The 14,903-nt window shown below is 36.6% G+C and overlaps 1 protein-coding gene across 3 annotated transcripts in view; it reads right to left on the bottom strand.

Annotated features, from left to right (window-relative positions):
• The window catches only part of FGF14 (fibroblast growth factor 14), a 400,255-nt gene that overhangs the window by 160,980 nt on the left and 224,372 nt on the right, over nucleotides 1-14,903 (bottom strand). The window contains exon 2 of one of the 3 annotated variants that reach the window (XM_032678611.1): nucleotides 3,858-3,897. The exons of the other annotated variants lie outside the window; for them this stretch is intronic. The gene's annotated coding sequence lies outside the window, so the exon portion shown is untranslated. The remainder of the gene's footprint in view (nucleotides 1-3,857; nucleotides 3,898-14,903) is intronic. 3 annotated transcript variants of the gene reach the window in all.

Genomic DNA, 14,903 nt, shown 5'->3' with positions numbered 1-14,903 from the left:
AATAGCAGTTTTCAGGTACTGAAGCAATTCAAACCTCAACATCTTTCTAATTCACATTGTAAAAATTCAATATGACTGAAGAACAAGAATTTTTTTAAATATTTGAAACTTCATACTCTAAGAATCCCGTCTCAAAATCTACACTTCAGTATTCTTAAGTGTTCTATTTCATTATTTATAACAGACAACCTACAAAAATCTGGCAAATGACAGAAAATACACCCACGCACCTGCTACTAAGTATTTATTCATGCTCATAGGAAAGCTTAAAAAGGTTTTATATTCTTAGCAAATTATGCATCTACTTCATCACATTAGGAGGATTGTTGCTAACCTTTTTTGCAGGAAACCACAAATACAAGACTGACATGCTGCACTGTATATCTTTCATCCACAGTTCAGCCAAACTGGATACTGGTGTCTTCACTGCTAAAGAAGATTTCTAGGTGCTGCAGAGATACCATGGACTCTCTAGAAGTCCACAGGTGCCACTCTTCCTCTCCACTCCAAGTGGTAAAAAAATCACTATTCCACACCCATTCCCATTAAAATATCTTTCATCCACAGCACCAAGATAAAGATATTATGTATCTGAATAACCTACAGGTGGTGGCCCCCCCCACTATAAGCCAAGAACAACTCTTGAAACTAAAATGGACAGTCTTCTAGGCTGCATAGAGAGAAGGGTTTTTGATGATTATGCAGATGAATCACAATTCCACAAAAAAAAAAAAAAGGAAAAAAGTCAAACCTCTCTGCATCCAGCTTAAACAGAACTTAATCCACAGTAATTATTCATCCTTTTGAAACTTTTAAAGTGCCATTTTTCTTGACATCTTAGTAGCCCATGCACTTTCTACCAAACAGATAGCTCTATTCAATGTGTCATGTCTGTGCAATAAACTTATCATGAAAATTAATGGTAATGTTATGAACCTCAGAATAAAAGCAATTAACTTTTTTTTTCCAAATGCCAACAGTACAAAACCTCTACATCTTAATTAGTTCTCTATCATCTTACTTCATATTTTTCCACAACATGCAGTTATTATTTAAATAAAATACACTTTGGGGACTCATTTTCCATCATGATGGAGTAGTTTTGCTCCATGTTGACAACATGAATTTAGGTTTTACCCTAGATTGGGAAGAACCCCTCCACCAAAAGGCTGTATTTTCTTGTAGCTGGTTTGTGTGGCTGTTTCTTAGTAGCAGGGAAGCTAAAGGGGTGGCTTCTGTGAGAAGTTGCTAGAAGCTTCCTCCATGTCCTACAGAACCGATGTCAGTCAGCTCCAGGATGGACCCATCACTGGCCAAGGTTGAGGTTGGGCTAATTAGAAATGATGGTAACACTTCTGTGATAACATTTTTAAGAAATTTAACTTAATTTTTTTAAAAAGTTGTTGCATGGATGAAACTGTGGCCAGAGAAGGGCGGAGTGAGAATATGTGAGAGGAACAACTATGTAGACGGTAAAGTCTGTGGAGAAGGAGGGGGAGGAGGTGCTCCAGGCACTGGAGCTGAAATTCCCTTGCAGCCTGTGGTGAAGGCCGTTGAGTCAGGCTGGTGTCCTGAAGCCCATGGAGGTTAATGGGAGTGCAAACATCCCCCTGCAGCCCGTGGAGGAGACCCATTCCAGAGCAGGTGGATGCCTGAAGGAGGCTGTGAACCCGTGGGAAGCCCATGCTGGAGCAGGGCCCTGGAAGGGATGTGCTGACCCTGGGAGAGAGGAACCCAAGGTACAACAGGTTTTCCTGGTAGGAGTTATGATCCTGGGGGAACCAACACTGGAGCAGGCTGTGCTGAAGGACTGCACCACATGGAAAAGTGACCTGCATTGGAACAGTTCATGGAGAACTGTTGCCCATGGGATGGAAGCAAATTGGAGAAGTTCATGGAGGACTGTCTCCTGTGGGAGGGACCCCACGTGGAGCAGGGGAAGGACTCTTCTGCTTGAGCAGCAGCAGGAACAACCTGTGATGAACTGACCATAATCCCCCTTCCCTGTCTCCCTGTGATGCTGGGGGGGAAGGAGGTAAAGCCAGGGAAGGAGGGAAGGATGGGAGGAAATTGTTTTTAAGATTTGGTTTACTTCTCATTCTCCTGCTCTTATTTGGTTAAAAATAAATGTAATTAATATCTCCAAGCTGAGTATGTTTTGCCTGTGATGGTATCCACTGAGTGATTACTCCTGGTCCTTATATCAACCCATGAACCCTCTGGTATATTTTCTCTTCCCCTGTCCAGCTGTGGAGGGGAGTGATAGAGTGGCTTTGGTGGGTGCCTGGCATTCAGCCAGGGTCAATCCACTACATTCCTTTTAAATGGACCAAGCACAGACAGATCATACAAAATCCCTTTGTTTCTAGTCTCACAATAGAAAGAAAAGAATTATCTTGATCATAGGCATCATGTCAGCCCATAAACAACACCACCATGCTGAGGATTAAAGTAATCCATTATAACATTTTTTTCTGACAGAAAAACCCCCAAAATTATATTTTACTAAATAACAAACGGATGAAGTTTATTCTACCTTTTCCATTTACTTTCTTGACACACTCTGTGCAGATCAGTTAATGTACAGAATGTGATCCCTCAAGTGCTGTTACCAAGAGGAGCTCAGATTCAGTACTCTGTCGAGAATTTACTGTGTTTTGTTCTTGTTTTCAACTGAAATGGAAAAGCTTTCCCATCATCATGGCAAATACAAATGCAGCCTTTGTTTCCTAATTATCACAGCTATTTAGACCTTGAAAATATGACTTGTTTTTGATGTAGCTGTACTGTGCAGATCTTAGGGGTGTCATAGAAACTAGGAATGATTCACTGGGAAGACATGTTCAGTCAATACTTAACCAACAACCCACAACAACAAAAAGAAAAATTGGTTACTGAAGATGGTAACTCTCTTGAAACAAGTTTTTGACACATCATTTGCTTTTCTCTACTCCTCTTAATAACTGAATTCGGTAAAGCATTTTCCCTGTTATTTTTTGTACTACAGCTATGATGCTTTATGTATCTCTCTGATAAACTGTCAATTTGTACCTTTTTAACAAGAGGGCAGAAGTGAGAGCTTTATGATAGAAAAAAAAAATCATCCAACCAACCAACCAAAGAAAAACCCAAAACCCAAACTAAAGGACAATGACTTTTGAGTAACTTGTATGCTTTTGAGAGAAATCTTCAAACAGTACACAAGATGGTATTTTGAAAGTGCTGTCCTACCCTTAGATATAATACAACTTCTTTATCTAATAGTAATCTTCCCCTTTATTTTACAAGAAAGTTCCCCCTAACATCTAGGTAATCTGTGCTACGCACAGCTAGGTACCATCTCCTTGTGTCATTCAAACTAATTAAGATTCTGCAACTAGAATTTAAGTTTACAATATTTTGATGAAACTTGACCCAAAAATGAGTCAGTTCTGCATCAGTTCTACAGTATTAGCTTTTCAAAAAGTTATCACACTTTATGCATGTAGTTGATTTTAGTTGAAATGGAAGGATGATTACTCTTTCCCCACTGCAGCTGTTTTCTCCAAAATTCCACACACAGCAGCTTGTTAAATATTTTTAAAGATAATGGATAACTGGAGGACTTCAGATGTCACAATGGGATATAGAACCTGGTCAGTTTAAGTTCAGTCACATTGTGTCCTATGTGTTGTATGTAATATTTCGTTTATATTCTTTCTTAAAATGCTTCAGGTATTTAACTAACAAAAACTGGGAAGATGTGCTGTTTTTATAAAAAGCAGCAAATAGTACAAGGTATCATCATATGATTGAGCGAATTCTGTGTTAAGATTGGTAGGTAGGGAGAGACAAAGGAGAAAGGGAAAATTACATACCACTATTTGTGTTTGTTGTAGTCCTCCCTCTTCTTCCACCCTACAAAACAAGATCCCATACAGCAAGCGTTATCTACCTACTAGGAAGCAGGAGGCAAAAAGACTGTCAATCACAGGGGTATTACATACAGTAAACTTTCACCCTTTCTCCCCCTTGCAGTCATTAAAAAAATATATGAGAAACTTTGTAGAATTAAGAAATATACTGCTATGGAGAAAGTCAGTATAATGTGAATAGGGGAAAGAGGGAGGAAGATAGGATGGCAGAAAACAGGACTATGACAAAGACAATCACTAGTAAATAATTTAGAGCTTCGTAATTCCAGTCTCCTCCCATCCTACAAAACAAGATTCCATACAACAAGCAGAAGAGGTAAGAAATGAAATTTGGTGAAAGGATCCTAATTGCCAGCCTGAAGAATTCTTCAATCAAATCATCCAGCTTAAGCAATAAGTCATGATAACAATAGTGGCAAGAACTCTATCAAGGATCAAATCTCAGCTTTGTATATAGCAGATATTGCTGCCTCAGTCCTTTGGTCTAGAAGATTAAAACATTTCCAATGGGCTGCTCATGAAAAAGTATACAGCTAAGATTTTTCTGTACCCCATGGAGTATCTCCATAGCACTACTTATTCGCAGTATTACTTTCTCATAGAATAAAACAGATCTCTTCTTGACGTGAGCACGGTCTAGGTCAAGGAAGATGCAAGTTCATCTGATGGCTCTTAAGAAAACCCAGAGGTATAGTAATTAATATATAATGCTGAAAATTGAAAGAGACAAACACACACTGCACAAACAACTTTATCTGGAAGTAGTCAGTTCAGAAAAATAATGAATTCTGACTCCAGTGGCTGTTTGTATAGAAGTAAATTATAGGGCTTAAAGAAACTCACAGTGAAAATTCTGGAATAACCAAGTTTTGAAATAAGACATATCCTTTCCTTACTGTCTGACAGATTGTATCTTGAATAAACCAGGTACAGAAACTTCTTGAGCACTAAGAAGTGTTTTTTGATGATATTACTGGACAGAGGAATTAACACCCAATAACTTCAGAGATCACTTGATAACAAAACTATCCTAAAATAAGACAGCTCAACAAGTATAAAACAGCTTCAATGCTTAAAAATATAAAGAGAAACTGATGTTGTAATTATAAGACAAATATGATTCAATGACTACCAGAGTAAGGTAGATTGTAGGTAAATTCAAGAAGATTGAAAGAATAATTGTTGAAATACATACATTACTGTAGCAGGTTATTGTACTGCTTTTACACACATTTAAGTAGGGAACTAATTCAAAGAGGGGGAAATAGAGGGGGAGTTAGATACTCATGCAATAACTGGTCAAATGTTACAACAGGACAAGCTTGAAAAACTAAGTTTCCTGACTCCTTAAACACATATGTCTTCTAACTGCTGTACATTTTGAAATAATTTACACTACTGGGAAGCTTGCATACTCTAGAGAGTGATCTTTTTTAAAAATGGACTTTATAAAAATTTACCTTCCCCAGATGCAAAGTTCTGAAAATATAAAAGTTAAAATTCTTCAACTCCTATTGAACTCTCCTTTAGAACAATATAATTAAGTCACGGGCAGAAGACAGAGCAAGAGGGAACAGCAGTATGATAGAAGAAGCAAAATCCAAGAGAAGACAAATAGGTTTTTTTCCAATAGTAAACTCAACAGAAGCAAACTTTGAAGGCAGGTTGAAGATTAAACAAGTCAATTTAAAAAAAAAAAACCAAACTCAGAATCAGAGAAACTGAGAAAACAGAAATGCACTATCAGTCCTGGGGAACAGAACAATTAAAATAGATAGAAAGCAAAATAAATTAGCTATTTTCCCTGTTGTAGCTACAGCAGAATTTATAAACTTCAATTTTCAGGTAGAAAAGAGAAGATAATTGTCGGTGACACTCAAGAAAACTGCAAAGCAACAGGTGACAAGAAAACAAGAGAATGCAGCACCACCATACGACCCACCAGATTAGGGAAGACAACACCAATTGGATCTCATAGCTAGTGCACACAGGTTAGTGATACAGCCATTCTAATACCCAGCAACTTCTGATTTCCCAAATATTCTATTCTTGTTCTGCATTACCTGAACCAGAACCTTCAACCAGGCTCAAAGGATCTTTTTACAAGGGCATGCAGTGAAAGGCAAGGGAGAATGGCATTAAACAGAAAGAGGGCAGGTTTAGATTGGATACTAGGAAGAAACTATTCACTGTGAGTGTGGTGAGGCACTGGAATGTTTTGCCCAAAGGAGTTGTGGATTCTTCACTCCTGGAAGTGTTCAAGGTCAGGTTGGATGATGCTTTGAGCAACCTGGTCTAGTGGAAGGTGTCCCTGTCTGTGGCAGGGGGGATTGGAACTAGAGAATCTTTAAGCTCCTTTCCAACCCAAACTGTTCTATATTCTATGATTCTATTATGATCTTGCTATACAGATCCAGAGGACACAAAACCTCTACTGTCATACCTACAGAAATGTTTTCCACAGGAGAAAGGCAGAAATTCCAGCAAGGAATTGGAAGGAACCCCAAGCATGAGGCTACACTTCTACCTTTTGGTTGTGGAGGCTGTTTTGACGCTACAGACTCCTTGAGTTCCACTCAAGTCCTGCTTATACACATCAGCCACTGAAGACAGAGGATACAGAGGATAGCAGGCTTGAATTTCCCATATGAGTTCAAACTCTACTCCTTTAAACACTTTTTATTCAGCAGCAATATCCTAATAGACCCAGCAGTCAGATTACATCATCGTTAAATGCAGTTTGCTTTCAGATACACACAGATAAATTGGAGAAAAGCCTGCACAGAATACATAATACAGAATACCCAAAGAGGCCCAAATCTCGTTGCACAGTTCTGGTAATGTGAGCATAATGCTCTTAGGCCTGCAAATTTAGTCATCTGCATTTCAAATAATATATTAGATTTTCTCACCAAAAACACCGTAACGGTGCCATGAGAATCAGAGAGCACCATAACAGATGTCATTCACCTGTGGTGTCCGAAAGATCCTTTGGAATGAAAAGTTTTCAAAAAAAATATATAAGGAATTCCTATGGTGGAAAATTTGTTCTTTAGCAAAAATCATCAAAACATTGATTTGAATAAAACATATTTTGACTGACATGAAATAAATAAATTTTTATCATTCTTCTCTTTCAGAAAAAAATGTTTGATCTTAACCAGCTTTACTGAAGTTGCAGAACTTTCATGGTTTCCATGGTTTTTTATACAAAAAATATAACGTTGCAAATAGCTGTTGAAATACTGTACTCAATCAAAATCTGAAATGGCCATTTCTTTTGTGGTAAATATCATATCCTAGAGGTTTTTGAAAATTCATCTAAAATTCTCTAGACAGATTTTTTTTTCTCAGAAGAAAATTCTCCCATTTGGAAGTTCTCCTACCAGCCTGCAAAGCAATTGTTTTTTGGTAAAGTTTTGTATCCATATAAATGTCACTATGTGAACAACAGGTCCCACTGATCCAAGCAATAGCCAGTCATAATGCTGGATCAGAAGCAGGCAGTACAGGAAAAAAAAGAGCAAAGAAGCTATTTCTGCAGAAAGGGACAGCATTTTCTAGCTGGGACATGATCTGCTTAGCAAGTGGTGAATGGGCAAAGAATAAAGAGTATGAACTGAATGTCTATTAAAAAAAAAGAGAATGACTAAATAATAAGAACAGTTGCAAAAAGACCACCTTTTGGTCAGTGGAGATGAAGGACAGTTTTATCGATTGTAAAGAATGCATCAGCTGCCCTAGTACTTGGGGGGAAAATACAAAGGAAAAAAGTCAAGGATCATACAAGAGCAAAACAAGGCTACTGAGGGATCATTTAATGATTTCACACACACAAAAAAACGTAGAAATGGAAATGTCTCCCAAAATCTTAAAAGACACTACATCCAGCTATATCTGCAACCTGAATTTTAGCATAAGCTCAAGTAGAAGACATGCACCTGCAAACAGTATTCAAATATTGGAACTTCTGGTTTTCTTGAAAGTCTGGCAAAGAAGGGGAAAAGATTTTTAAAAATAGAAAATAAAAAGGAAAAAAACTACCAAAAACCAACCAATGATCCCTGGACCACTGAGAAGTAGAATGAGGAAATGAGGAAGTTACAACTAAACCAACTCTACTCTTCCAGGAATTCAGTGATATTAGATATTTCTGTGACAACATGCAATGCTAAGAACTAGTACAATATAATTTTCACACTTCTGCAAGAGACAGGCAACCTTTGACATGTGGGCCAATAAAACTGACAAAAGTTTGAATATGATTTTTTTCCCTTAGATATCTTTAAGGCATGTACAAAAAGAAATATACCTCATACCTGAAACTCAGTTGTCCTTTGGAAGCCAAAGCCCCGGACTCAGAAGAACAAGTATTAAGAGAGCCAGTGAACTAAGGTACCATGTAGTTGTTTATACCTCCACTATTACATTTTCTTTCTGTTTCCTCATTTCAAATTGGTGGAGCTATATTGCTTGTTGTATGGAAGGTTATTTTGTGGGCAACGATAAGAAGCAACATATGAAAAAAAAATTAAAAAAATTAAGATGAAGGTTCAAAAATAGGACAAAAATTTCTTTGGATAAGGTTCATCTATCTCTGAAAGATGAGCATAGATCACCACACAACAGCAGCATCTTAGATGGTGGAGGTGTAAGAAAAAGAGGAAAAAAGAAAGAAACTATCTACTAGACAAGAGTGCAGCATTCAGGTTTTAGGCCTTTGCTCCTATAACAATACTTCTCAAAAAAAGTGGAAAAAAAAATCTATAATAATGGCATTTATTAAATGAAGAAGACCAGATATTTTCCACACATTTTGGATGGGCATGTAAACAATCTTCACAAGACAACAAAATTTTGTTTCTCTAGAGTCTTTTAATTTTTTAATTGTTATCCTTAACATAGTGGTGAATAGATTCTAGGCTGGGAGTTTATTGTTCATGTCACTTATGTTTATGTACTAGATAGCTCCTATAAATGCACACATTGGAGCATACAGTGCACCATAGGCATTTCGTCATTGTTTTGAAAAGTAACTAACCCGTTCTGGCCCAACAGGCTTCACAGTACAACCAAAGTTATTACACATACACATAACAGCTCAAAAATTACAATATAATTAATAATAATTCTCTAGTCACAACAGTTGATAACTCACTGTGCTGTAGACAGACAATGAGTCAACAAAATACCAGCTGTAAAAATGCAGCCATATAATTGACTTTATTTTATTTATAAATTAGCACCTTTTGCTGTCTTAAATTTACTTCATAAACAATCACAGTTTGATAATACCATGCTAATGGTTTAAAGCCATTTTTACAGTAAGACAATTACATACAAGGTGTTTTGGGGAAAAAAAGAAGGTAGCATGAATTTCATAGGATATAAGCATTGTAGTTAAGTGTAGGTCTTGTGGGATATGATTATGGGGACTGAAGGAAAACCAGAAACTAAGAAAAGAAAACAAAATTACTCTACCAGCCTCATCCAAGAAATATTAGAATAACACCATATGACAACTAACTTCCTTTATAGTTCCTGCACTGACACATTTAAGAGAGATGTTACTCCTCAGTTGTATGAAAGCAAGAGCATGAGAATCCACTTTGCTTGCTCTCAGTTTTTACAGCACACAGTGGATTTCTGCTATAACTGGGCCTCTGTAATACTACTGCAGTACAAGTAACAGGTCTAACTATCCAATCTTTGCGCAAAGCTATTCAGTAGTGCCTGTTGTCCATCATTTATTTGAAAGGACTACTTGATTCTTTAATTCCACTCCAAGGTAAAGACACTTATTTGTAATATTTTGATTTTCCAGCCATATAAACATACTTTTTTTGTGTGTTTGAAAATACACAATGAATGACACCATTTCTGATGTAAAGTAGTAATCTAAGTGTGAATCTGATAAAGTAATTACAGTAATGCCCTCGAATTTCAGTGAATAGCATGCAATGGGCATCACAAAACACAAGCTAAAATCCTCTAGAAAACAGATGAAAAAAACTTTTATAAAAGAGAAAGGCAGGAACATGTGATGAAAAGATAGAGCTCATGTAAGTTTTACATCAAAGTCAAGAGGACTGATGACAAGATACCCAAACTGGAGGAGAAAGTGTTATTCCCTTGTTATCCTTGTATAATTATACAAGCTGAACCCTGTGTGAACAGGGTGAGGAAGCACACTTGGAGGAGAGAAAAGGATTGGAGACAACAGAATAAGAAAAAGCATGTACTTGTGTGTGTGTGTCTGTGTGTGCATGTGTGTGAGGAGGAGACTAACATCAGAAAAAACTAAATTAGAAGACAATTAATACATGAAGGAAGCAGGCATTTAAAAGAGATTATAATTAGTCTTAAAAAGAAGAAATATGTGCAAGAAACATCCACACAGTAAGTAGACTACAGACAAATAAATGATATTTCAACATCTTTCTAGAAATCTCAGTTTTCTGTAGATCTCAACAGCACACTATCCTGACTGCCTAAAACAGTTTTAGAACCTATAAAAATTATACAACACATGTATGTGTTTAGATACAGCAATTAAATGCCTAACCTTGCAGAACTGTGTTTGAATCCGGAGGTCTTTCTGTATGCTATGATAATTCTCTCAAACATACAAGAAATGGGCTGTTTTTAAACTAGCTACCCTTCCCAAGCACTAGAATAGGAGCTGAGTTGACTAACATCAGTTTTAGAAGTGTTGATTATAATCCCTCAGTGCATTGCTTGCTATACTTTTTCTTTAAAGTATATTAAATGCTGAAGTAATAAGAAAATATTAAGTTTGGCTATAACAGCTTGAATCCAGAGCTGACATTTTGTCCAGTCTGCATATCAGATGGCTCTTGAGTGTGGTACCTAACCTGCATCAGCAATTATTATGGGTCCAATATGTTGTGCAGAATGACAAATATCTTGTTTATTTACTAATCTATTTTATTTTAAAAGTCTTGGTTCAACCTTCTACTAAAAAAAATCTCAAAAATGGGTTCAAAAGGAAAGGGAAAAAAAATTATACACTCCATGGAAAATGAAGTATTTACCTGCCTTTTGTACCTTTTAAAGCCTCTTCTTTTTATTGTAAATATGACTCACCCTTTGTAAGTTGTCGTAACTTGCCACATAATTTTATGATTACAGACTAGATTTGTGCACATTCACTTAGTCCTGCTATAGTTTTCCAATGAGAATAAATGAACACTGATCTATCTTCTCTACATGTTAATCTGAAGAAAAAAAGCCACTAGGAAATGCTTCATGGATGATTTTTCTAATTGCCCAGTTTCCACTCAGGTACCTAAAAAAGATTTTCCAAAATGCTTAGCATCAGACATATTTAGCACCTTCAAAAAAAGCTGATGTCTTATTTTGATAGCTAGATAAGATTGGAGCACTTTGCCAGTGTTTTAGAAAAAGAAAAATCTAGTTTAGGATACTTAATCTTCTTACACTGACACCAAGTGAAAATTTCCTTAACAGTACTGGAGTTAATTTGGACCTGAAATATATTTCCAGCATTATGACCTCTGCAAACATTGTGAGGGGAAAAAAGATATAGCCTGCTACATAGACAGGACAGTGTAAGACATAATCAAATTAAGATACAAAGCAAGAGTCTGCTAGCTTAAATGTACTCAGAGCTTCTGAAATAGAAAGTATGTTTACCAAGTGAATAAAGTAGGATGGTTTCTAATATGTACAACAAAAGACTCATCTGGGTTAAATACTTTATTACCCTAGTCTGATTGAAGATTTGTTTCATAACCAGCTCCCCTTCAAAAAAGTATAATTTAATCTGGCTTCACATCCCACTATTGAATATTTCATAGAAAAAATTTTGAATGGATTTCCACCTCAAAGAGTCAAAATTTCTTAACAAGTAACGCAAACACAACAGAATTGGATTTCACATCGCTCAACATAGTAATTGTAAATGTGACAAACTTGCTGCAGCAAAGCTGCCCAAAGGCAGGCTATCCATATTCCCACAAATGAGCCCCAAGATGTATGTGGTCCTCCCTGACCCGTAATACTGCTCCTGCAAACCTGCCTATCATTAGGCAATGGAGGACATCTGCAAACATCTGGGAATGGCACAGTTCAGCACCCCTATGTGCTGAACTGTGTATGCAGTGTGTGCTTTCCCTCCTACTTCTCACATAGTTTATATACCGGGTAACATGAACACTGTTCATGGCTTGTCACTGTTCATCCTGAGTTTCTGAAACCAACAGTGTCTCCTCACAGTCCATTCGTGGAGGTTTCTCAGAGGAGCAGAAGATAAATGTTTTTAAGGATGACAGTCGTCTCCATTCTTGACCTAATGGCTGACAGACAGAGAAATCCTGGGTTACACTGCTCACAGTGTCCTTCAAATTTCTACAGGTGACCAATATTCAATTGGCATGGGAAAAAATCCATTATTCTGTTCAAATGTGCGAATTTATGGAGAATGGTATGGAATATTCTGACCCTGGTAAGGATTAAACCCTGGGTTCAGTCCAACATCATGAGATCTCCAGAGAGGAAAATTAATCTCTGAACAAAGCAGTTCAAGGGAAGCAGCACTGGGTACTGCCTGGAAGAGGATATGCACTTTGCAGCTCAAGGAGTCAGGTCCTGCAAATTGAAGAGTTCCCTGCAATATATGTAGGGCTCTAAACACATCTCAAGATAGTGAGTTGTTGGAGTTCAATTAAAAGAAATATCTGAAAGTCTTAGCTGGTTTAGAAAATAACATCACTTTTTCTGTTTTGCCATTTACATCTCAAAAGATGTAAAGTAACCTGAAAAAAAAAATTATACAATTTAAAAAGGAAAATGCCTAATTTAATCACACCAACATCTCAGTCACATGAACAGGAATATAGTACCTGAAAAACCATAAGTCAAATGTCTTCCACTTTATAGGTGATTAATTCACAAAAAATAAATATTGTGCAAATAAATACAAATGAACCCTTGCTGCCTTTGAGTGATCTGATTGTAGTCCATCAATTACATACACATTCATAAGACCTAGGAACTTATTTCTGTAACATGAAGTCACACTAAATCCAACACTGCAACTTAGGAGAAGAGTAATATCATCACTGAAGTACAGTTGAGAATTTTAGCTAACGTCTTAAATTTTAAATCTCACCGCCACCACCACCCCCTGCTGATTCAAAGGAACCTTTTCTGTACTTACACCTATGCAAGGAGTTATAGGATGATACAGATTGCTGAAGGTTCACATCACAAATCCTGGATGGATATTCAGTGTCTATCATCACAGTTAAAATATAACTATTAAGAAAATCAAAAGGGAGCAGACCTGATAATTTTGGAAAAAATGCATCTAGATTTTAGAGAATTAATTATCATATTCAACGGCAAATTTAAGACAATAAATGAACTAGGGGTTTTTTCCAACCAATATTTCAACTTAATGAATAGCTTGCAAAACAAGTCACGACTACAGCACATTTTCTTCTTTAAGTACTTTTAATAATACAGTATAAAATATAGTGAAATTATTCTCTTGTAAACTCTGGTTAACAGAAAGCTACCAAATTCAACCCAGTGAATAATTTTTCACTAATCCCTGTATGAAATTAAGATTTCCAAATCTTACTGAAGTTTTCTCATACTGCTAGGAAATTCTTTGATAATATTAAACAGGTTTACTAAAAGAGTAATAGAATAAAATAGAAAAGTGATAAGATCTTCACAGAGAAAATGTCCCTCTGAGTTGGCATAGGAGGAGTGACAATTAAGCTGTTCCTGAATTGAGGCAAGAGGAAATCAGCTGTTGTTGACACAGAGAAATGATGCTGCCACACTTCAAGGAGACTGTATGTGCAATAATGCTGAACCTTCTGGACACAGTGTTCTTACATGGGACAAACTCAACCCACTGTGAAAACACATGTTAAGTCACTTGAAGTATGTGAATACGACTTCAACCTCATAAAAACTCTTCTATGGGATTTCTGAAGCCAGTAGGTCTTCAGCAGCTTGTCAAACAATTTGTTTTTTTATTAATGCCAACCAGAAGAACTTCCTGTTTGTGTTTCTCACTATGCTGAGAATGGTTTACAGTTCAATGTCAAGGAGTATTCACAAAATATTCAGCTTTCATAACTGCTCTCCTCCTTACTTGGGCTTGAATTCATCCTAGCAAGACATTCTCTTTAACAAAATCTACCCAAATGAAGACTGGAAGTGATACCTGCTTATGTTTTCATGTAAAGCACTTCTCAATCCCACTTCCCAAAAATCTCAACTAGATTAAATCCAAGAGACTTTATTATCTGTAAAGTTTTTCCCATTGATTGAGGCTTAAAGAGTTCTTCTTTCCATGAAAAGCAAAAATACAAGGTATTAAATGAAAATATATAATTTTACTATAGATGGAATCAATTTACTACAGAGTGAAAGAAACCCAGGTGATATAAATTTACTATTATGAGAAGAAAGGGAACACAAATATTGTCATTCATTTTGGTCAAAACATACGATAAAAACAAGACGTCTACAACTATGCTATCCCCACACATGAAAATTAGCAACCATAAAAAAGTAGAAGAAATTAAAAATGTTCTTCTCATAAGAACATTTATTTTATATGCTATAAAGACATACTACTGGTGCAATTCATCAAGTGTCCACCATCCAAAGTCGTTTGGGGGACAGAAACAGTTATCAAGTCTGAAATTATGAGGAGGTAAAAATAAGAGTTCAAGGAGTTCAACAAGTCAGATACATTTCTGTGTAGCAGCAGCACAGAAGCAGCACTCCTGAATATCTTCCAGAATACAAAATCATTAATCACTACTAATAAGGGTAAATTTTGCATCCCTGTACATTCCTTTAAAACTTTTTCTCCAAAATCCAGTATGAGCTGCCTTGCAGCGGGGGGGACCACACTCTAAGAACAACCTTCACAGCAAAATGATCTGAGTTCTTCTTTGCCCTCCAGGGCTTTACCCATGT

This window comes from Chiroxiphia lanceolata, chromosome 2, assembly GCF_009829145.1.
Source record: "Chiroxiphia lanceolata isolate bChiLan1 chromosome 2, bChiLan1.pri, whole genome shotgun sequence".
Lineage (NCBI taxonomy): Eukaryota > Metazoa > Chordata > Aves > Passeriformes > Pipridae > Chiroxiphia > Chiroxiphia lanceolata.
The sequence above is the reverse complement of the archived record's forward strand: the minus strand, read 5'-3'. Positions and strand labels throughout refer to the sequence as shown.